The sequence below is a fragment of the Chiloscyllium punctatum genome, chromosome 36 (genome assembly GCF_047496795.1).
Source record: "Chiloscyllium punctatum isolate Juve2018m chromosome 36, sChiPun1.3, whole genome shotgun sequence".
Taxonomy (NCBI): Eukaryota; Metazoa; Chordata; class Chondrichthyes; order Orectolobiformes; family Hemiscylliidae; genus Chiloscyllium; species Chiloscyllium punctatum.
The window spans coordinates 28,773,549-28,795,109 of record NC_092774.1 but is presented as its reverse complement, the minus strand read 5'-3'; the positions used below and the strand labels follow the sequence as shown (position 1 = coordinate 28,795,109).

The window sequence follows — 21,561 nt, the reverse complement described above, 5'->3', positions numbered from 1 at the left end:
TCTCACCCCAAGAGTTTCAGAGAGAGAGATAGAGAAAGAGGGAGAGAAAGCAGAAGAGCGAATGGACTCTTACCCTCCCCCAACCCTACAGTCCCCCACCCCCCTCCCCCCAGAACAACGTGCAAGTAGAAATAAAATGGTTTAATTATCCGCCAGTGGAGATAGTCCAGTTCCTGGGGATGAGACAAACATCAGCCCCCCCCGGGGACAGAATGACAAGCAGATGTTCTGGAAAGGCTTTGCTGCTTGCAATTCTTGCAGCAATGTGGAATGTACTTCACACTGAGCAAGTTTCAGCTGGCTCAGAGTCTCCAATGTTCATTGCTGTGTTTGCCGCCAGCTCAGAGAGAGAACAATAGGCAGGACGTAGGAGTGAATAACGATCCGCGTGAGAATGCGAATAACTGTTAATGGAGACTGTTAGTGGCTAACAATACGTCGTGTGTCATAGCAGACGAGGTGATAAACAGGAGTCTTTTGTGTGGTAGGGGTCAAGGACATGGGGGAGTTCAGGCCCTATAGTTATAGAACTCGATATTGAAGACCGGAGGGCTGTAAGGTCTCCAAGTGGAAAATGAGATGTTGTTCTTTCATCTGGAGCTCGAACACTGCTGCAAGCCTGAGACAGGGATGTTGGCCAGGGAACAGGGTGATGTGTTAAAGTGGCAGACAACCGCAAGGTCAGGGCCTTGAGTTTCTGCGGGCAGAAGCGGGATGTTCTGCGAAGCAGTCACCCAGTTTATGCTTCATGCTACGTTGGGCAAACGACACTGTGAGCAGCGAATGCGGTGGAATGAAATAGCAGCAGGGAGACTGGATGAGAAGCAGCTGTTCGGGAAAGTCTTTGCCGCTTGCAATTCTGAGAGCAATCTCAAATGTATTTCATACTGAGCATGTCTCAGGTCGCTCAAGAGGTCTGGGGCATTTTCTGCGCGCGTGCTTTCTGGCTCGTTGGTCTAGGCGTATGATTCTCGTTAAGGGTCTGTTACTGCGCTGATTTGCGAGAGGTCCCTGGTTCAAATCCCGGACGAGCCCGTGTTTTTTTTTAACTTGACTTGTGCAAAACTGCCTGATTAACTTTCTCAAAAAGCACCTTCGTGAAACCAGCGTGGGCTGCCTGGAGTACGAATGAGGCAGAAAACAGAGAAATGAAATGGTTGGAGATCGTGTTCAACAAGCTACTTGGATGCTGCCTGAACTGCTGTGCTCTTCCAGCACCACTAATCCAGAATCTGGTTTCCAGCATCTGCAGTCATTGTTTTTACCATAGTGCTCAACCGGTTGACGTGAGTGGTGCGGTGTTTGAGGAATGTCAGCAATCAAGGTAGATTGGAAAATTGGGACAGCTCTCCTCGGAGAACCGAACTTTTCCAAGTCATGAGGGACCTAGAAACAGGAAATAATGTTGTGAAAATGCTCCCACGCCTGAAAGGATCCATAACGATTCGGCAGAATTTTAAGTCACGAGGAAAAGAAGTAAAAGTGACATTAGGAAGAACGTTTTCGTACAGGGAGTGGTGAGGGTCAGTAAGTCCCTGTCTGACATTGACAAAGAGGAAGATTCAATGGACCCAAAAGGGAATTCGGTGGTCACGTTCAGATGTGCAGATTTCCGCTGAGAAGGTGAGAGAATGAAACGACTAGAGTCACACGTTTACTTAAGTGTAGAACCAGCAGAGCGAAGGTGGGCCGCAGAGCCTCCGTCTGCGCTGTGACACATGTTGTGATTCAGTGTGAAATCACAGTTCGACCGACAGAATGTGGGAATTTAGAAAAAAGTTTATATTTACACAGCCTCCATACGTCTGCGAAACAGCATATCACACGACAGCAGTGGAGGTCTTTGACATCAGGCTCGAAGGTGCCTGCCGCGTGCCAGACAAAAGCCTGAAGTGTTCTGTGCAACCAGCTACCCAAGCGGCAGCAGAGTGGCGCAGCGGGAGCGTGCTGGGCCCATAACCCAGAGGTCGATGGATCGAAACCATCCTCTGCTATCGTTCACTGTCACCTTGATCTGCTTTCTTTAGCAAGCTGCCTTTGCATCTACTTGCCGATATGTTCATATCGATCCACTCCATTCAAACGGCATGGGTTTTAGAGGTCTCAGTGGTATTCTGTTCTTGGTCGGTTTCCTCTGAACTGAATCGCAAAACCGGTTCTCTACGATGCTAATGAGCTGTTAAAGTTGAAACTCAGACATCGTCCCCCACTTTTTGGACGGATACCACCGATTGTGAATAACCTCAGAGAGAGAGAGAGAGAGACAAGTGACAGACAGTCGCCGTGGAATCCATGGGCTGAATGGCTTCTGTCTGCGCGAGAATGATGCTACGTGTTGCTGAGGGAGCAAAAATGGTTCATTTTTAACCGTCCCTTCCGTGTTGGACTGCCTGCAGTCCCTCAGCTCAGGGCGGTGGGGATGACTCTCAGTGAGTGAAGGTTTCACACGGATTCTCTTCATCTGGGACACTTGGGGCTCAGATGTTAACTGCTGCGCGGTCGCAGCAAAGAAAGCGATGCCCGCTTTGCAATAGACTTTCTGTAAGATTGCTGCGTGAAGACGATTTCTGAACACCAAGCAGGCTGCACAACAATGTGAATTTACCTGGGCGAAGAGTCCTCGGTGTTCATTTCTCTCTGTCCTGCCAGCACAGCATCTTTCTGTCTCTCCGATAACAGACCTTTGGAGAAAGTTCACAATCAAAGTTGTTCATGTTCCCCGCATTAATGTAACTGACACCTCTCACCCCAAGAGTTTCAGAGAGAGAGATAGAGAAAGAGGGAGAGAAAGCAGAAGAGCGAATGGACTCTTACCCTCCCCCAACCCTACATTCCCCCACCCCCCTCCCCCCAGAACAACGTGCAAGTAGAAATAAAATGGTTTAATTATCCGCCAGTGGAGATAGTCCAGTTCCTGGGGATGAGACAAACATCAGCCCCCCCCGGGGACAGAATGACAAGCAGATGTTCTGGAAAGGCTTTGCTGCTTGCAATTCTTGCAGCAATGTGGAATGTACTTCACACTGAGCAAGTTTCAGCTGGCTCAGAGTCTCCAATGTTCATTGCTGTGTTTGCCGCCAGCTCAGAGAGAGAACAATAGGCAGGACGTAGGAGTGAATAACGATCCGCGTGAGAATGCGAATAACTGTTAATGGAGACTGTTAGTGGCTAACAATACGTCGTGTGTCATAGCAGACGAGGTGATAAACAGGAGTCTTTTGTGTGGTAGGGGTCAAGGACATGGGGGAGTTCAGGCCCTATAGTTATAGAACTCGATATTGAAGACCGGAGGGCTGTAAGGTCTCCAAGTGGAAAATGAGATGTTGTTCTTTCATCTGGAGCTCGAACACTGCTGCAAGCCTGAGACAGGGATGTTGGCCAGGGAACAGGGTGATGTGTTAAAGTGGCAGACAACCGCAAGGTCAGGGCCTTGAGTTTCTGCGGGCAGAAGCGGGATGTTCTGCGAAGCAGTCACCCAGTTTATGCTTCATGCTACGTTGGGCAAACGACACTGTGAGCAGCGAATGCGGTGGAATGAAATAGCAGCAGGGAGACTGGATGAGAAGCAGCTGTTCGGGAAAGTCTTTGCCGCTTGCAATTCTGAGAGCAATCTCAAATGTATTTCATACTGAGCATGTCTCAGGTCGCTCAAGAGGTCTGGGGCATTTTCTGCGCGCGTGCTTTCTGGCTCGTTGGTCTAGGCGTATGATTCTCGTTAAGGGTCTGTTACTGCGCTGATTTGCGAGAGGTCCCTGGTTCAAATCCCGGACGAGCCCGTGTTTTTTTTTAACTTGACTTGTGCAAAACTGCCTGATTAACTTTCTCAAAAAGCACCTTCGTGAAACCAGCGTGGGCTGCCTGGAGTACGAATGAGGCAGAAAACAGAGAAATGAAATGGTTGGAGATCGTGTTCAACAAGCTACTTGGATGCTGCCTGAACTGCTGTGCTCTTCCAGCACCACTAATCCAGAATCTGGTTTCCAGCATCTGCAGTCATTGTTTTTACCATAGTGCTCAACCGGTTGACGTGAGTGGTGCGGTGTTTGAGGAATGTCAGCAATCAAGGTAGATTGGAAAATTGGGACAGCTCTCCTCGGAGAACCGAACTTTTCCAAGTCATGAGGGACCTAGAAACAGGAAATAATGTTGTGAAAATGCTCCCACGCCTGAAAGGATCCATAACGATTCGGCAGAATTTTAAGTCACGAGGAAAAGAAGTAAAAGTGACATTAGGAAGAACGTTTTCGTACAGGGAGTGGTGAGGGTCAGTAAGTCCCTGTCTGACATTGACAAAGAGGAAGATTCAATGGACCCAAAAGGGAATTCGGTGGTCACGTTCAGATGTGCAGATTTCCGCTGAGAAGGTGAGAGAATGAAACGACTAGAGTCACACGTTTACTTAAGTGTAGAACCAGCAGAGCGAAGGTGGGCCGCAGAGCCTCCGTCTGCGCTGTGACACATGTTGTGATTCAGTGTGAAATCACAGTTCGACCGACAGAATGTGGGAATTTAGAAAAAAGTTTATATTTACACAGCCTCCATACGTCTGCGAAACAGCATATCACACGACAGCAGTGGAGGTCTTTGACATCAGGCTCGAAGGTGCCTGCCGCGTGCCAGACAAAAGCCTGAAGTGTTCTGTGCAACCAGCTACCCAAGCGGCAGCAGAGTGGCGCAGCGGGAGCGTGCTGGGCCCATAACCCAGAGGTCGATGGATCGAAACCATCCTCTGCTATCGTTCACTGTCACCTTGATCTGCTTTCTTTAGCAAGCTGCCTTTGCATCTACTTGCCGATATGTTCATATCGATCCACTCCATTCAAACGGCATGGGTTTTAGAGGTCTCAGTGGTATTCTGTTCTTGGTCGGTTTCCTCTGAACTGAATCGCAAAACCGGTTCTCTACGATGCTAATGAGCTGTTAAAGTTGAAACTCAGACATCGTCCCCCACTTTTTGGACGGATACCACCGATTGTGAATAACCTCAGAGAGAGAGAGAGAGAGACAAGTGACAGACAGTCGCCGTGGAATCCATGGGCTGAATGGCTTCTGTCTGCGCGAGAATGATGCTACGTGTTGCTGAGGGAGCAAAAATGGTTCATTTTTAACCGTCCCTTCCGTGTTGGACTGCCTGCAGTCCCTCAGCTCAGGGCGGTGGGGATGACTCTCAGTGAGTGAAGGTTTCACACGGATTCTCTTCATCTGGGACACTTGGGGCTCAGATGTTAACTGCTGCGCGGTCGCAGCAAAGAAAGCGATGCCCGCTTTGCAATAGACTTTCTGTAAGATTGCTGCGTGAAGACGATTTCTGAACACCAAGCAGGCTGCACAACAATGTGAATTTACCTGGGCGAAGAGTCCTCGGTGTTCATTTCTCTCTGTCCTGCCAGCACAGCATCTTTCTGTCTCTCCGATAACAGACCTTTGGAGAAAGTTCACAATCAAAGTTGTTCATGTTCCCCGCATTAATGTAACTGACACCTCTCACCCCAAGAGTTTCAGAGAGAGAGATAGAGAAAGAGGGAGAGAAAGCAGAAGAGCGAATGGACTCTTACCCTCCCCCAACCCTACATTCCCCCACCCCCCTCCCCCCAGAACAACGTGCAAGTAGAAATAAAATGGTTTAATTATCCGCCAGTGGAGATAGTCCAGTTCCTGGGGATGAGACAAACATCAGCCCCCCCCGGGGACAGAATGACAAGCAGATGTTCTGGAAAGGCTTTGCTGCTTGCAATTCTTGCAGCAATGTGGAATGTACTTCACACTGAGCAAGTTTCAGCTGGCTCAGAGTCTCCAATGTTCATTGCTGTGTTTGCCGCCAGCTCAGAGAGAGAACAATAGGCAGGACGTAGGAGTGAATAACGATCCGCGTGAGAATGCGAATAACTGTTAATGGAGACTGTTAGTGGCTAACAATACGTCGTGTGTCATAGCAGACGAGGTGATAAACAGGAGTCTTTTGTGTGGTAGGGGTCAAGGACATGGGGGAGTTCAGGCCCTATAGTTATAGAACTCGATATTGAAGACCGGAGGGCTGTAAGGTCTCCAAGTGGAAAATGAGATGTTGTTCTTTCATCTGGAGCTCGAACACTGCTGCAAGCCTGAGACAGGGATGTTGGCCAGGGAACAGGGTGATGTGTTAAAGTGGCAGACAACCGCAAGGTCAGGGCCTTGAGTTTCTGCGGGCAGAAGCGGGATGTTCTGCGAAGCAGTCACCCAGTTTATGCTTCATGCTACGTTGGGCAAACGACACTGTGAGCAGCGAATGCGGTGGAATGAAATAGCAGCAGGGAGACTGGATGAGAAGCAGCTGTTCGGGAAAGTCTTTGCCGCTTGCAATTCTGAGAGCAATCTCAAATGTATTTCATACTGAGCATGTCTCAGGTCGCTCAAGAGGTCTGGGGCATTTTCTGCGCGCGTGCTTTCTGGCTCGTTGGTCTAGGCGTATGATTCTCGTTAAGGGTCTGTTACTGCGCTGATTTGCGAGAGGTCCCTGGTTCAAATCCCGGACGAGCCCGTGTTTTTTTTTAACTTGACTTGTGCAAAACTGCCTGATTAACTTTCTCAAAAAGCACCTTCGTGAAACCAGCGTGGGCTGCCTGGAGTACGAATGAGGCAGAAAACAGAGAAATGAAATGGTTGGAGATCGTGTTCAACAAGCTACTTGGATGCTGCCTGAACTGCTGTGCTCTTCCAGCACCACTAATCCAGAATCTGGTTTCCAGCATCTGCAGTCATTGTTTTTACCATAGTGCTCAACCGGTTGACGTGAGTGGTGCGGTGTTTGAGGAATGTCAGCAATCAAGGTAGATTGGAAAATTGGGACAGCTCTCCTCGGAGAACCGAACTTTTCCAAGTCATGAGGGACCTAGAAACAGGAAATAATGTTGTGAAAATGCTCCCACGCCTGAAAGGATCCATAACGATTCGGCAGAATTTTAAGTCACGAGGAAAAGAAGTAAAAGTGACATTAGGAAGAACGTTTTCGTACAGGGAGTGGTGAGGGTCAGTAAGTCCCTGTCTGACATTGACAAAGAGGAAGATTCAATGGACCCAAAAGGGAATTCGGTGGTCACGTTCAGATGTGCAGATTTCCGCTGAGAAGGTGAGAGAATGAAACGACTAGAGTCACACGTTTACTTAAGTGTAGAACCAGCAGAGCGAAGGTGGGCCGCAGAGCCTCCGTCTGCGCTGTGACACATGTTGTGATTCAGTGTGAAATCACAGTTCGACCGACAGAATGTGGGAATTTAGAAAAAAGTTTATATTTACACAGCCTCCATACGTCTGCGAAACAGCATATCACACGACAGCAGTGGAGGTCTTTGACATCAGGCTCGAAGGTGCCTGCCGCGTGCCAGACAAAAGCCTGAAGTGTTCTGTGCAACCAGCTACCCAAGCGGCAGCAGAGTGGCGCAGCGGGAGCGTGCTGGGCCCATAACCCAGAGGTCGATGGATCGAAACCATCCTCTGCTATCGTTCACTGTCACCTTGATCTGCTTTCTTTAGCAAGCTGCCTTTGCATCTACTTGCCGATATGTTCATATCGATCCACTCCATTCAAACGGCATGGGTTTTAGAGGTCTCAGTGGTATTCTGTTCTTGGTCGGTTTCCTCTGAACTGAATCGCAAAACCGGTTCTCTACGATGCTAATGAGCTGTTAAAGTTGAAACTCAGACATCGTCCCCCACTTTTTGGACGGATACCACCGATTGTGAATAACCTCAGAGAGAGAGAGAGAGAGACAAGTGACAGACAGTCGCCGTGGAATCCATGGGCTGAATGGCTTCTGTCTGCGCGAGAATGATGCTACGTGTTGCTGAGGGAGCAAAAATGGTTCATTTTTAACCGTCCCTTCCGTGTTGGACTGCCTGCAGTCCCTCAGCTCAGGGCGGTGGGGATGACTCTCAGTGAGTGAAGGTTTCACACGGATTCTCTTCATCTGGGACACTTGGGGCTCAGATGTTAACTGCTGCGCGGTCGCAGCAAAGAAAGCGATGCCCGCTTTGCAATAGACTTTCTGTAAGATTGCTGCGTGAAGACGATTTCTGAACACCAAGCAGGCTGCACAACAATGTGAATTTACCTGGGCGAAGAGTCCTCGGTGTTCATTTCTCTCTGTCCTGCCAGCACAGCATCTTTCTGTCTCTCCGATAACAGACCTTTGGAGAAAGTTCACAATCAAAGTTGTTCATGTTCCCCGCATTAATGTAACTGACACCTCTCACCCCAAGAGTTTCAGAGAGAGAGATAGAGAAAGAGGGAGAGAAAGCAGAAGAGCGAATGGACTCTTACCCTCCCCCAACCCTACATTCCCCCACCCCCCTCCCCCCAGAACAACGTGCAAGTAGAAATAAAATGGTTTAATTATCCGCCAGTGGAGATAGTCCAGTTCCTGGGGATGAGACAAACATCAGCCCCCCCCGGGGACAGAATGACAAGCAGATGTTCTGGAAAGGCTTTGCTGCTTGCAATTCTTGCAGCAATGTGGAATGTACTTCACACTGAGCAAGTTTCAGCTGGCTCAGAGTCTCCAATGTTCATTGCTGTGTTTGCCGCCAGCTCAGAGAGAGAACAATAGGCAGGACGTAGGAGTGAATAACGATCCGCGTGAGAATGCGAATAACTGTTAATGGAGACTGTTAGTGGCTAACAATACGTCGTGTGTCATAGCAGACGAGGTGATAAACAGGAGTCTTTTGTGTGGTAGGGGTCAAGGACATGGGGGAGTTCAGGCCCTATAGTTATAGAACTCGATATTGAAGACCGGAGGGCTGTAAGGTCTCCAAGTGGAAAATGAGATGTTGTTCTTTCATCTGGAGCTCGAACACTGCTGCAAGCCTGAGACAGGGATGTTGGCCAGGGAACAGGGTGATGTGTTAAAGTGGCAGGCAACCGCAAGGTCAGGGCCTTGAGTTTCTGCGGGCAGAAGCGGGATGTTCTGCGAAGCAGTCACCCAGTTTATGCTTCATGCTACGTTGGGCAAACGACACTGTGAGCAGCGAATGCGGTGGAATGAAATAGCAGCAGGGAGACTGGATGAGAAGCAACTGTTCGGGAAAGTCTTTGCCGCTTGCAATTCTGAGAGCAATCTCAAATGTACTTCATACTGAGCATGTCTCAGGTCGCTCAAGAGGTCTGGGGCATTACTTACGCGCGTGCTTTCTGGCTCGTTGGTCTAGGCGTATGATTCTCGCTTAGGGTCTGTTCCTGCGCTGATTTGCGAGAGGTCCCGGGTTCAAATCCCGGACGAGCCCGTGTTTTTGTTTTAAACTTGACTTGTGCAAAACTGCCTGATTAACTTTCTCAAAAAGCACCTTCGTGAAACCAGCGTGGGCTGCCTGGAGTACGAATGAGGCAGAAAACAGAGAAATGAAATGGTTGGAGATCGTGTTCAACAAGCTACTTGGATGCTGCCTGAACTGCTGTGCTCTTCCAGCACCACTAATCCAGAATCTGGTTTCCAGCATCTGCAGTCATTGTTTTTACCATAGTGCTCAACAGGTTGACGTGAGTGGTGCGGTGTTTGAGGAATGTCAGCAATCAAGGTAGATTGGAAAATTGGGACAGCTCTCCTCGGAGAACCGAACTTTTCCAAGTCATGAGGGACCTAGAAACAGGAAATAATGTTGTGAAAATGCTCCCACGCCTGAAAGGATCCATAACGATTCGGCAGAATTTTAAGTCACGAGGAAAAGAAGTAAAAGTGACATTAGGAAGAACGTTTTCGTACAGGGAGTGGTGAGGGTCAGTAAGTCCCTGTCTGACATTGACAAAGAGGAAGATTCAATGGACCCAAAAGGGAATTCGGTGGTCACGTTCAGATGTGCAGATTTCCGCTGAGAAGGCGAGAGAATGAAACGACTAGAGTCACACGTTTACTTAAGTGTAGAACCAGCAGAGCGAAGGTGGGCCGCAGAGCCTCCGTCTGCGCTGTGACACATGTTGTGATTCAGTGTGAAATCACAGTTCGACCGACAGAATGTGGGAATTTAGAAAAAAGTTTATATTTACACAGCCTCCATACGTCTGCGAAACAGCATATCACACGACAGCAGTGGAGGTCTTTGACATCAGGCTCGAAGGTGCCTGCAGCGTGCCAGACAAAAGCCTGAAGTGTTCTGTGCAACCAGCTCACCAAGCGGCGGCAGAGTGGCGCAGCGGGAGCGTGCTGGGCCCATAACCCAGAGGTCGATGGATCGAAACCATCCTCTGCTATCGTTCACTGTCACCTTGATCTGCTTTCTTCAACAAGCTGCCTTTGCATCTACTTGCCGATATGTTCATATCGATCCACTCCATTCAAACGGCATGGGTTTTAGAGGTCTCAGTGGTATTCTGTTCTTGGTCGGTTTCCTCTGAACTGAATCGCAAAACCGGTTCTCTACGATGCTAATGAGCTGTTAAAGTTGAAACTCAGACATCGTCCCCCACTTTTTGGACGGATACCACCGATTGTGAATAACCTCAGAGAGAGAGAGAGAGACAAGTGACAGACAGTCGCCGTGGAATCCAGGGGCTGAATGGCTTCTGTCTGCGCGAGAATGATGCTACGTGTTGCTGAGGGAGCAAAAATGGTTCTTTTTAACCGTCCCTTCCGTGTTGGACTGCCTGCAGTCCCTCAGCTCAGGGCGGTGGGGATGACTCTCAGTGAGTGAAGGTTTCACACGGATTCTCTTCATCTGGGACACTTGGGGCTCAGATGTTAACTGCTGCGCGGTCGCAGCAAAGAAAGCGATGCCCGCTTTGCAATAGACTTTCTGTAAGATTGCTGCGTGAAGACGATTTCTGAACACCAAGCAGGCTGCACAACAATGTGAATTTACCTGGGCGAAGAGTCCTCGGTGTTCATTTCTCTCTGTCCTGCCAGCACAGCATCTTTCTGTCTCTCCGATAACAGACCTTTGGAGAAAGTTCACAATCAAAGTTGTTCATGTTTCCCGCATTAATGTAACTGACACCTCTCACCCCAAGAGTTTCAGAGAGAGAGAGAGAGAGAAAGAGGGAGAGAAAGCAGAAGAGCGAATGGACTCTTACCCTCCCCCAACCCTACATTCCCCCACCCCCCTCCCCCCAGAACAACGTGCAAGTAGAAATAAAATGGTTTAATTATCCGCCAGTGGAGATAGTCCAGTTCCTGGGGATGAGACAAACATCAGCCCCCCCCGGGGACAGAATGACAAGCAGATGTTCTGGAAAGGCTTTGCTGCTTGCAATTCTTGCAGCAATGTGGAATGTACTTCACACTGAGCAAGTTTCAGCTGGCTCAGAGTCTCCAATGTTCATTGCTGTGTTTGCCGCCAGCTCAGAGAGAGAACAATAGGCAGGACGTAGGAGTGAATAACGATCCGCGTGAGAATGCGAATAACTGTTAATGGAGACTGTTAGTGGCTAACAATACGTCGTGTGTCATAGCAGACGAGGTGATAAACAGGAGTCTTTTGTGTGGTAGGGGTCAAGGACATGGGGGAGTTCAGGCCCTATAGTTATAGAACTCGATATTGAAGACCGGAGGGCTGTAAGGTCTCCAAGTGGAAAATGAGATGTTGTTCTTTCATCTGGAGCTCGAACACTGCTGCAAGCCTGAGACAGGGATGTTGGCCAGGGAACAGGGTGATGTGTTAAAGTGGCAGACAACCGCAAGGTCAGGGCCTTGAGTTTCTGCGGGCAGAAGCGGGATGTTCTGCGAAGCAGTCACCCAGTTTATGCTTCATGCTACGTTGGGCAAACGACACTGTGAGCAGCGAATGCGGTGGAATGAAATAGCAGCAGGGAGACTGGATGAGAAGCAGCTGTTCGGGAAAGTCTTTGCCGCTTGCAATTCTGAGAGCAATCTCAAATGTATTTCATACTGAGCATGTCTCAGGTCGCTCAAGAGGTCTGGGGCATTTTCTGCGCGCGTGCTTTCTGGCTCGTTGGTCTAGGCGTATGATTCTCGTTAAGGGTCTGTTACTGCGCTGATTTGCGAGAGGTCCCTGGTTCAAATCCCGGACGAGCCCGTGTTTTTTTTTAACTTGACTTGTGCAAAACTGCCTGATTAACTTTCTCAAAAAGCACCTTCGTGAAACCAGCGTGGGCTGCCTGGAGTACGAATGAGGCAGAAAACAGAGAAATGAAATGGTTGGAGATCGTGTTCAACAAGCTACTTGGATGCTGCCTGAACTGCTGTGCTCTTCCAGCACCACTAATCCAGAATCTGGTTTCCAGCATCTGCAGTCATTGTTTTTACCATAGTGCTCAACCGGTTGACGTGAGTGGTGCGGTGTTTGAGGAATGTCAGCAATCAAGGTAGATTGGAAAATTGGGACAGCTCTCCTCGGAGAACCGAACTTTTCCAAGTCATGAGGGACCTAGAAACAGGAAATAATGTTGTGAAAATGCTCCCACGCCTGAAAGGATCCATAACGATTCGGCAGAATTTTAAGTCACGAGGAAAAGAAGTAAAAGTGACATTAGGAAGAACGTTTTCGTACAGGGAGTGGTGAGGGTCAGTAAGTCCCTGTCTGACATTGACAAAGAGGAAGATTCAATGGACCCAAAAGGGAATTCGGTGGTCACGTTCAGATGTGCAGATTTCCGCTGAGAAGGTGAGAGAATGAAACGACTAGAGTCACACGTTTACTTAAGTGTAGAACCAGCAGAGCGAAGGTGGGCCGCAGAGCCTCCGTCTGCGCTGTGACACATGTTGTGATTCAGTGTGAAATCACAGTTCGACCGACAGAATGTGGGAATTTAGAAAAAAGTTTATATTTACACAGCCTCCATACGTCTGCGAAACAGCATATCACACGACAGCAGTGGAGGTCTTTGACATCAGGCTCGAAGGTGCCTGCCGCGTGCCAGACAAAAGCCTGAAGTGTTCTGTGCAACCAGCTACCCAAGCGGCAGCAGAGTGGCGCAGCGGGAGCGTGCTGGGCCCATAACCCAGAGGTCGATGGATCGAAACCATCCTCTGCTATCGTTCACTGTCACCTTGATCTGCTTTCTTTAGCAAGCTGCCTTTGCATCTACTTGCCGATATGTTCATATCGATCCACTCCATTCAAACGGCATGGGTTTTAGAGGTCTCAGTGGTATTCTGTTCTTGGTCGGTTTCCTCTGAACTGAATCGCAAAACCGGTTCTCTACGATGCTAATGAGCTGTTAAAGTTGAAACTCAGACATCGTCCCCCACTTTTTGGACGGATACCACCGATTGTGAATAACCTCAGAGAGAGAGAGAGAGAGACAAGTGACAGACAGTCGCCGTGGAATCCATGGGCTGAATGGCTTCTGTCTGCGCGAGAATGATGCTACGTGTTGCTGAGGGAGCAAAAATGGTTCATTTTTAACCGTCCCTTCCGTGTTGGACTGCCTGCAGTCCCTCAGCTCAGGGCGGTGGGGATGACTCTCAGTGAGTGAAGGTTTCACACGGATTCTCTTCATCTGGGACACTTGGGGCTCAGATGTTAACTGCTGCGCGGTCGCAGCAAAGAAAGCGATGCCCGCTTTGCAATAGACTTTCTGTAAGATTGCTGCGTGAAGACGATTTCTGAACACCAAGCAGGCTGCACAACAATGTGAATTTACCTGGGCGAAGAGTCCTCGGTGTTCATTTCTCTCTGTCCTGCCAGCACAGCATCTTTCTGTCTCTCCGATAACAGACCTTTGGAGAAAGTTCACAATCAAAGTTGTTCATGTTCCCCGCATTAATGTAACTGACACCTCTCACCCCAAGAGTTTCAGAGAGAGAGATAGAGAAAGAGGGAGAGAAAGCAGAAGAGCGAATGGACTCTTACCCTCCCCCAACCCTACATTCCCCCACCCCCCTCCCCCCAGAACAACGTGCAAGTAGAAATAAAATGGTTTAATTATCCGCCAGTGGAGATAGTCCAGTTCCTGGGGATGAGACAAACATCAGCCCCCCCCGGGGACAGAATGACAAGCAGATGTTCTGGAAAGGCTTTGCTGCTTGCAATTCTTGCAGCAATGTGGAATGTACTTCACACTGAGCAAGTTTCAGCTGGCTCAGAGTCTCCAATGTTCATTGCTGTGTTTGCCGCCAGCTCAGAGAGAGAACAATAGGCAGGACGTAGGAGTGAATAACGATCCGCGTGAGAATGCGAATAACTGTTAATGGAGACTGTTAGTGGCTAACAATACGTCGTGTGTCATAGCAGACGAGGTGATAAACAGGAGTCTTTTGTGTGGTAGGGGTCAAGGACATGGGGGAGTTCAGGCCCTATAGTTATAGAACTCGATATTGAAGACCGGAGGGCTGTAAGGTCTCCAAGTGGAAAATGAGATGTTGTTCTTTCATCTGGAGCTCGAACACTGCTGCAAGCCTGAGACAGGGATGTTGGCCAGGGAACAGGGTGATGTGTTAAAGTGGCAGGCAACCGCAAGGTCAGGGCCTTGAGTTTCTGCGGGCAGAAGCGGGATGTTCTGCGAAGCAGTCACCCAGTTTATGCTTCATGCTACGTTGGGCAAACGACACTGTGAGCAGCGAATGCGGTGGAATGAAATAGCAGCAGGGAGACTGGATGAGAAGCAACTGTTCGGGAAAGTCTTTGCCGCTTGCAATTCTGAGAGCAATCTCAAATGTACTTCATACTGAGCATGTCTCAGGTCGCTCAAGAGGTCTGGGGCATTACTTACGCGCGTGCTTTCTGGCTCGTTGGTCTAGGCGTATGATTCTCGCTTAGGGTCTGTTCCTGCGCTGATTTGCGAGAGGTCCCGGGTTCAAATCCCGGACGAGCCCGTGTTTTTTTTTTAAACTTGACTTGTGCAAAACTGCCTGATTAACTTTCTCAAAAAGCACCTTCGTGAAACCAGCGTGGGCTGCCTGGAGTACGAATGAGGCAGAAAACAGAGAAATGAAATGGTTGGAGATCGTGTTCAACAAGCTACTTGGATGCTGCCTGAACTGCTGTGCTCTTCCAGCACCACTAATCCAGAATCTGGTTTCCAGCATCTGCAGTCATTGTTTTTACCATAGTGCTCAACCGGTTGACGTGAGTGGTGCGGTGTTTGAGGAATGTCAGCAATCAAGGTAGATTGGAAAATTGGGACAGCTCTCCTCGGAGAACCGAACTTTTCCAAGTCATGAGGGACCTAGAAACAGGAAATAATGTTGTGAAAATGCTCCCACGCCTGAAAGGATCCATAACGATTCGGCAGAATTTTAAGTCACGAGGAAAAGAAGTAAAAGTGACATTAGGAAGAACGTTTTCGTACAGGGAGTGGTGAGGGTCAGTAAGTCCCTGTCTGACATTGACAAAGAGGAAGATTCAATGGACCCAAAAGGGAATTCGGTGGTCACGTTCAGATGTGCAGATTTCCGCTGAGAAGGCGAGAGAATGAAACGACTAGAGTCACACGTTTACTTAAGTGTAGAACCAGCAGAGCGAAGGTGGGCCGCAGAGCCTCCGTCTGCGCTGTGACACATGTTGTGATTCAGTGTGAAATCACAGTTCGACCGACAGAATGTGGGAATTTAGAAAAAAGTTTATATTTACACAGCCTCCATACGTCTGCGAAACAGCATATCACACGACAGCAGTGGAGGTCTTTGACATCAGGCTCGAAGGTGCCTGCAGCGTGCCAGACAACAGCCTGAAGTGTTCTGTGCAACCAGCTTACCAAGCGGCAGCAGAGTGGCGCAGCGGGAGCGTGCTGGGCCCATAACCCAGAGGTCGATGGATCGAAACCATCCTCTGCTATCGTTCACTGTCACCTTGATCTGCTTCCTTCAGCACGCTGCCTTTGCATCTACTTGCCGATATGTTCATATCGATCCACTCCATTCAAACGGCATGGGTTTTAGAGGTCTCAGTGGTATTCTGTTCTTGGTCGGTTTCCTCTGAACTGAATCGCAAAACCGGTTCTCTACGATGCTAATGAGCTGTTAAAGTTGAAACTCAGACATCGTCCCCCACTTTTTGGACGGATACCACCGATTGTGAATAACCTCAGAGAGAGAGAGAGAGAGACAAGTGACAGACAGTCGCCGTGGAATCCATGGGCTGAATGGCTTCTGTCTGCGCGAGAATGATGCTACGTGTTGCTGAGGGAGCAAAAATGGTTCATTTTTAACCGTCCCTTCCGTGTTGGACTGCCTGCAGTCCCTCAGCTCAGGGCGGTGGGGATGACTCTCAGTGAGTGAAGGTTTCACTCGGATTCTCTTCATCTGGGACACTTGGGGCTCAGATGTTAACTGCTGCGCGGTCGCAGCAAAGAAAGCGATGCCCGCTTTGCAATAGACTTTCTGTAAGATTGCTGCGTGAAGACGATTTCTGAACACCAAGCAGGCTGCACAACAATGTGAATTTACCTGGGCGAAGAGTCCTCGGTGTTCATTTCTCTCTGTCCTGCCAGCACAGCATCTTTCTGTCTCTCCGATAACAGACCTTTGGAGAAAGTTCACAATCAAAGTTGTTCATGTTCCCCGCATTAATGTAACTGACACCTCTCACCCCAAGAGTTTCAGAGAGAGAGAGAGAGAGAAAGAGGGAGAGAAAGCAGAAGAGCGAATGGACTCTTACCCTCCCCCAACCCTACATTCCCCCACCCCCCTCCCCCCAGAACAACGTGCAAGTAGAAATAAAATGGTTTAATTATCCGCCAGTGGAGATAGTCCAGTTCCTGGGGATGAGACAAACATCAGCCCCCCCGGGGACAGAATGACAAGCAGATGTTCTGGAAAGGCTTTGCTGCTTGCAATTCTTGCAGCAATGTGGAATGTACTTCACACTGAGCAAGTTTCAGCTGGCTCAGAGTCTCCAATGTTCATTGCTGTGTTTGCCGCCAGCTCAGAGAGAGAACAATAGGCAGGACGTAGGAGTGAATAACGATCCGCGTGAGAATGCGAATAACTGTTAATGGAGACTGTTAGTGGCTAACAATACGTCGTGTGTCATAGCAGACGAGGTGATAAACAGGAGTCTTTTGTGTGGTAGGGGTCAAGGACATGGGGGAGTTCAGGCCCTATAGTTATAGAACTCGATATTGAAGACCGGAGGGCTGTAAGGTCTCCAAGTGGAAAATGAGATGTTGTTCTTTCATCTGGAGCTCGAACACTGCTGCAAGCCTGAGACAGGGATGTTGGCCAGGGAACAGGGTGATGTGTTAAAGTGGCAGGCAACCGCAAGGTCAGGGCCTTGAGTTTCTGCGGGCAGAAGCGGGATGTTCTGCGAAGCAGTCACCCAGTTTATGCTTCATGCTACGTTGGGCAAACGACACTGTGAGCAGCGAATGCGGTGGAATGAAATAGCAGCAGGGAGACTGGATGAGAAGCAACTGTTCGGGAAAGTCTTTGCCGCTTGCAATTCTGAGAGCAATCTCAAATGTACTTCATACTGAGCATGTCTCAGGTCGCTCAAGAGGTCTGGGGCATTACTTACGCGCGTGCTTTCTGGCTCGTTGGTCTAGGCGTATGATTCTCGCTTAGGGTCTGTTCCTGCGCTGATTTGCGAGAGGTCCCGGGTTCAAATCCCGGACGAGCCCGTGTTTTTTTTTTAAACTTGACTTGTGCAAAACTGCCTGATTAACTTTCTCAAAAAGCACCTTCGTGAAACCAGCGTGGGCTGCCTGGAGTACGAATGAGGCAGAAAACAGAGAAATGAAATGGTTGGAGATCGTGTTCAACAAGCTACTTGGATGCTGCCTGAACTGCTGTGCTCTTCCAGCACCACTAATCCAGAATCTGGTTTCCAGCATCTGCAGTCATTGTTTTTACCATAGTGCTCAACCGGTTGACGTGAGTGGTGCGGTGTTTGAGGAATGTCAGCAATCAAGGTAGATTGGAAAATTGGGACAGCTCTCCTCGGAGAACCGAACTTTTCCAAGTCATGAGGGACCTAGAAACAGGAAATAATGTTGTGAAAATGCTCCCACGCCTGAAAGGATCCATAACGATTCGGCAGAATTTTAAGTCACGAGGAAAAGAAGTAAAAGTGACATTAGGAAGAACGTTTTCGTACAGGGAGTGGTGAGGGTCAGTAAGTCCCTGTCTGACATTGACAAAGAGGAAGATTCAATGGACCCAAAAGGGAATTCGGTGGTCACGTTCAGATGTGCAGATTTCCGCTGAGAAGGCGAGAGAATGAAACGACTAGAGTCACACGTTTACTTAAGTGTAGAACCAGCAGAGCGAAGGTGGGCCGCAGAGCCTCCGTCTGCGCTGTGACACATGTTGTGATTCAGTGTGAAATCACAGTTCGACCGACAGAATGTGGGAATTTAGAAAAAAGTTTATATTTACACAGCCTCCATACGTCTGCGAAACAGCATATCACACGACAGCAGTGGAGGTCTTTGACATCAGGCTCGAAGGTGCCTGCAGCGTGCCAGACAACAGCCTGAAGTGTTCTGTGCAACCAGCTTACCAAGCGGCAGCAGAGTGGCGCAGCGGGAGCGTGCTGGGCCCATAACCCAGAGGTCGATGGATCGAAACCATCCTCTGCTATCGTTCACTGTCACCTTGATCTGCTTCCTTCAGCACGCTGCCTTTGCATCTACTTGCCGATATGTTCATATCGATCCACTCCATTCAAACGGCATGGGTTTTAGAGGTCTCAGTGGTATTCTGTTCTTGGTCGGTTTCCTCTGAACTGAATCGCAAAACCGGTTCTCTACGATGCTAATGAGCTGTTAAAGTTGAAACTCAGACATCGTCCCCCACTTTTTGGACGGATACCACCGATTGTGAATAACCTCAGAGAGAGAGAGAGAGACAAGTGACAGACAGTCGCCGTGGAATCCATGGGCTGAATGGCTTCTGTCTGCGCGAGAATGATGCTACGTGTTGCTGAGGGAGCAAAAATGGTTCATTTTTAACCGTCCCTTCCGTGTTGGACTGCCTGCAGTCCCTCAGCTCAGGGCGGTGGGGATGACTCTCAGTGAGTGAAGGTTTCACTCGGATTCTCTTCATCTGGGACACTTGGGGCTCAGATGTTAACTGCTGCGCGGTCGCAGCAAAGAAAGCGATGCCCGCTTTGCAATAGACTTTCTGTAAGATTGCTGCGTGAAGACGATTTCTGAACACCAAGCAGGCTGCACAACAATGTGAATTTACCTGGGCGAAGAGTCCTCGGTGTTCATTTCTCTCTGTCCTGCCAGCACAGCATCTTTCTGTCTCTCCGATAACAGACCTTTGGAGAAAGTTCACAATCAAAGTTGTTCATGTTCCCCGCATTAATGTAACTGACACCTCTCACCCCAAGAGTTTCAGAGAGAGAGAGAGAGAGAAAGAGGGAGAGAAAGCAGAAGAGCGAATGGACTCTTACCCTCCCCCAACCCTACATTCCCCCACCCCCCTCCCCCCAGAACAACGTGCAAGTAGAAATAAAATGGTTTAATTATCCGCCAGTGGAGATAGTCCAGTTCCTGGGGATGAGACAAACATCAGCCCCCCCGGGGACAGAATGACAAGCAGATGTTCTGGAAAGGCTTTGCTGCTTGCAATTCTTGCAGCAATGTGGAATGTACTTCACACTGAGCAAGTTTCAGCTGGCTCAGAGTCTCCAATGTTCATTGCTGTGTTTGCCGCCAGCTCAGAGAGAGAACAATAGGCAGGACGTAGGAGTGAATAACGATCCGCGTGAGAATGCGAATAACTGTTAATGGAGACTGTTAGTGGCTAACAATACGTCGTGTGTCATAGCAGACGAGGTGATAAACAGGAGTCTTTTGTGTGGTAGGGGTCAAGGACATGGGGGAGTTCAGGCCCTATAGTTATAGAACTCGATATTGAAGACCGGAGGGCTGTAAGGTCTCCAAGTGGAAAATGAGATGTTGTTCTTTCATCTGGAGCTCGAACACTGCTGCAAGCCTGAGACAGGGATGTTGGCCAGGGAACAGGGTGATGTGTTAAAGTGGCAGGCAACCGCAAGGTCAGGGCCTTGAGTTTCTGCGGGCAGAAGCGGGATGTTCTGCGAAGCAGTCACCCAGTTTATGCTTCATGCTACGTTGGGCAAACGACACTGTGAGCAGCGAATGCGGTGGAATGAAATAGCAGCAGGGAGACTGGATGAGAAGCAACTGTTCGGGAAAGTCTTTGCCGCTTGCAATTCTGAGAGCAATCTCAAATGTACTTCATACTGAGCATGTCTCAGGTCGCTCAAGAGGTCTGGGGCATTACTCACGCGCGTGCTTTCTGGCTCGTTGGTCTAGGCGTATGATTCTCGCTTAGGGTCTGTTCCTGCGCTGATTTGCGAGAGGTCCCGGGTTCAAATCCCGGACGAGCCCGTGCTTTTTTTTTAAACTTGACTTGTGCAAAACTGCCTGATTAACTTTCTCAAAAAGCACCTTCGTGAAACCAGCGTGGGCTGCCTGGAGTACGAATGAGGCAGAAAACAGAGAAATGAAATGGTTGGAGATCGTGTTCAACAAGCTACTTGGATGCTGCCTGAACTGCTGTGCTCTTCCAGCACCACTAATCCAGAATCTGGTTTCCAGCATCTGCAGTCATTGTTTTTACCATAGTGCTCAACCGGTTGACGTGAGTGGTGCGGTGTTTGAGGAATGTCAGCAATCAAGGTAGATTGGAAAATTGGGACAGCTCTCCTCGGAGAACCGAACTTTTCCAAGTCATGAGGGACCTAGAAACAGGAAATAATGTTGTGAAAATGCTCCCACGCCTGAAAGGATCCATAACGATTCGGCAGAATTTTAAGTCACGAGGAAAAGAAGTAAAAGTGACATTAGGAAGAACGTTTTCGTACAGGGAGTGGTGAGGGTCAGTAAGTCCCTGTCTGACATTGACAAAGAGGAAGATTCAATGGACCCAAAAGGGAATTCGGTGGTCACGTTCAGATGTGCAGATTTCCGCTGAGAAGGCGAGAGAATGAAACGACTAGAGTCACACGTTTACTTAAGTGTAGAACCAGCAGAGCGAAGGTGGGCCGCAGAGCCTCCGTCTGCGCTGTGACACATGTTGTGATTCAGTGTGAAATCACAGTTCGACCGACAGAATGTGGGAATTTAGAAAAAAGTTTATATTTACACAGCCTCCATACGTCTGCGAAACAGCATATCACACGACAGCAGTGGAGGTCTTTGACATCAGGCTCGAAGGTGCCTGCAGCGTGCCAGACAACAGCCTGAAGTGTTCTGTGCAACCAGCTTACCAAGCGGCAGCAGAGTGGCGCAGCGGGAGCGTGCTGGGCCCATAACCCAGAGGTCGATGGATCGAAACCATCCTCTGCTATCGTTCACTGTCACCTTGATCTGCTTCCTTCAGCACGCTGCCTTTGCATCTACTTGCCGATATGTTCATATCGATCCACTCCATTCAAACGGCATGGGTTTTAGAGGTCTCAGTGGTATTCTGTTCTTGGTCGGTTTCCTCTGAACTGAATCGCAAAACCGGTTCTCTACGATGCTAATGAGCTGTTAAAGTTGAAACTCAGACATCGTCCCCCACTTTTTGGACGGATACCACCGATTGTGAATAACCTCAGAGAGAGAGAGAGAGACAAGTGACAGACAGTCGCCGTGGAATCCATGGGCTGAATGGCTTCTGTCTGCGCGAGAATGATGCTACGTGTTGCTGAGGGAGCAAAAATGGTTCATTTTTAACC

The 21,561-nt window shown here is 49.0% G+C and overlaps 8 non-coding genes across 8 annotated transcripts; all 8 read left to right on the top strand.

Annotated features, from left to right (window-relative positions):
* Window positions 1-1,922: 1,922 nt before the first annotated feature.
* On the top strand, window positions 1,923-1,994 carry trnam-cau (transfer RNA methionine (anticodon CAU)). The gene has a single exon. It is a non-coding gene; the product is annotated as a tRNA-Met (tRNA).
* A 2,669-nt stretch (window positions 1,995-4,663) lies between these two features.
* trnam-cau (transfer RNA methionine (anticodon CAU)) lies at window positions 4,664-4,735 on the top strand. Its single transcript has one exon. It is a non-coding gene; the product is annotated as a tRNA-Met (tRNA).
* Window positions 4,736-7,404: 2,669 nt separating this feature from the next.
* On the top strand, window positions 7,405-7,476 carry trnam-cau (transfer RNA methionine (anticodon CAU)). The gene has a single exon. It is a non-coding gene; the product is annotated as a tRNA-Met (tRNA).
* A 2,671-nt stretch (window positions 7,477-10,147) lies between these two features.
* Window positions 10,148-10,219, top strand: trnam-cau (transfer RNA methionine (anticodon CAU)). The gene has a single exon. It is a non-coding gene; the product is annotated as a tRNA-Met (tRNA).
* A 2,668-nt stretch (window positions 10,220-12,887) lies between these two features.
* trnam-cau (transfer RNA methionine (anticodon CAU)) lies at window positions 12,888-12,959 on the top strand. Its single transcript has one exon. It is a non-coding gene; the product is annotated as a tRNA-Met (tRNA).
* Window positions 12,960-15,630: 2,671 nt separating this feature from the next.
* On the top strand, window positions 15,631-15,702 carry trnam-cau (transfer RNA methionine (anticodon CAU)). Its single transcript has one exon. It is a non-coding gene; the product is annotated as a tRNA-Met (tRNA).
* Window positions 15,703-18,374: 2,672 nt separating this feature from the next.
* trnam-cau (transfer RNA methionine (anticodon CAU)) lies at window positions 18,375-18,446 on the top strand. Its single transcript has one exon. It is a non-coding gene; the product is annotated as a tRNA-Met (tRNA).
* Window positions 18,447-21,116: 2,670 nt separating this feature from the next.
* On the top strand, window positions 21,117-21,188 carry trnam-cau (transfer RNA methionine (anticodon CAU)). The gene has a single exon. It is a non-coding gene; the product is annotated as a tRNA-Met (tRNA).
* Window positions 21,189-21,561: the final 373 nt, after the last annotated feature.